Source organism: Gouania willdenowi, unplaced genomic scaffold, assembly GCF_900634775.1.
Source record: "Gouania willdenowi unplaced genomic scaffold, fGouWil2.1 scaffold_3_arrow_ctg1, whole genome shotgun sequence".
NCBI lineage: Eukaryota > Metazoa > Chordata > Actinopteri > Blenniiformes > Gobiesocidae > Gouania > Gouania willdenowi.
In genome coordinates, this window is record NW_021145162.1 from 1,353,867 (window position 1) to 1,356,098 (window position 2,232).

The window sequence follows — 2,232 nt, forward strand, 5'->3', positions numbered from 1 at the left end:
GAGTGGATGGACAGAGGAATAAACATGCAGACTTTTACACAGACTTATTAAACACACACAGACCTCAGTAAACATGGTAAACAGAACAGGTTTCACCAGAGGCAGAGTAAATGTGTCCCCGTACTGTACAGACTGTAATATCACCAGTTTATCATTTTACCAGTTGTTAGAGCTTCTGTCTTTACCAGGGAGATCATATTTATTACTGGTGTTGTTTTACTGGGATTTATTTACTGGTGATTAGTTCAGACTAGTACAGTGCCTGTCAGAAGTATGCATTCATGTAGGAGCTTAAGTAGAGTTGTCAATTATGTCCAAATGAGTATGTGTTTGAAGGTTGGATGTACAAAGAGATGTACATACTCTGTACTATGTAGTGTTATAAAGGGGTTTATTTGCATGTGCATGATAAATGTTTGTTGTTTTTTACTCACTTTTATATATTTTTTGTTTGGTGTATTTTTCTGAAATGTATGTTTTTTGGAGTCATTATGTGTATTTTTTATCTTTCAGTTGTCTTTTTGTGCATTTTTTGTATAACTGTTTTTGGTTGCCATTGTCTGGTGTTTAGTTTTTTGTTTTATTTTACTCATTTATTATATTTTTATTATAAATAAATACCGTGTGTGTGTGTGTGTGTGTGTGTGTGTGTGTGTGTGTGTGTGTGTGTGTGTGTGTGTGTGTGTGTGTGTGTGTGTGTGTGTGTGTGTGTTCCCGTGAAATGTTTGAGACTCTGATAACCAAACTCCATAGACATTGTAAATGTCAATCAGAAAAACGACAAAACTGCACAAAATAAAACGTTAAGCTCCAAACTAAATGAGTGAGTAAGTAAATTAAAGTATTATCTACAATTCAACTGTCTTTTTAAAAAAAACAAAAATCATTGTTTGCCTTTGAACCGAGTGGTCAGAGCTTAGCTTCCATGTACGGCACCACAGAGAATCTACAGTTTACCAGATGGAGAATTGAACATGTTGAGTTCAATACTAACTTTAGTGAAACAGTGCGTTAATGAACAACAGTTATATGGTTTAAACAATGGGAAACGTGTCTGTAAAAGACTTGGTAAAATTATCTATTGAAAGAACTTTTGAGATGCAACGACAGCATGGCACAGAGATGGAGAGGGAAGAGGAAGGGGACCCCGTGACCCACGACTTAAAGGAAGTTTGGGATCATGGGAATAATATCAAATAACCATGAAATATTAACTAAAATAACTTTTAGCAGTACAAAAACGTTTTTAATAGTGACTTTTTTTTAACCCAAACAAACCACAACACAGTGACGTCATGAACCTGGAACCGGAAGTAATACCGCGCTCATTACCGAGAGGGCCGTAATCTTAAAGTTAACGTTTTGAACGTTTTGCTACACCAAATGACTCCAGAATAACAGATGCTCACACTTGGGGCGTTTGGAAGCTGTGGACTAAGTTTCAGGTCGAACTCATACCGTGTCGGGGAGATATACGCTCCACACACACACACACACACACACACACACACACACACACACACCTTATACAAACCCTGCGTAAACAAACTCGTGCGGGCATTTAGGAATAGAAAAAAAGAATTGTAATGCAAACATCTTCGTAACGGTTCTGGAACCGGATGTTAGGAACCGGTTCTTGGTGCCCAACCCTAACTACGAAGCAGGATATTAACCATAGAATATGGACGACGCACGCTCTATTGTTAGAGCTCCCCCTGCTGACTGGCTGCTGTATAGGTCATAAGCCCCGCCTCCTCAATGATAACAAATGGGATGTGGGTCAAACTGTAAAGTTAAAATACTCGTCACATCATTTTTTTCCAAAGCTAAACTCTGCTGTGATCATTAGTTATTATCACCTACATTGTGTTCTCGTGATCATTTTTCTGTGAACTTTGTTTTAAAATAAGTTATTTGAGGTTGAAAAACGGGATTTGACGTCATATATGACAATGATTGACAGCCTCTGATCTTGCGTAGCTTCTCTGTGTGAATCATATAAAGAGTTACGTTGTGAAGGGAAGCAGAGACGCCATAAAAAAACAATACATAATTCAAAGATTTTTGTCATTACGTGCATTAGAACATATACAAAATATTACAAATATACAATGACAGAAAACAATAGTGACAATAATATCACAGAAATAGATGTAATGTACAGCACAGGTAGAGGCAGCAGCTCAAAGAGCTTCAATAATTAGGGCCAAAAGTGGTGCAGAGGCCCTATTG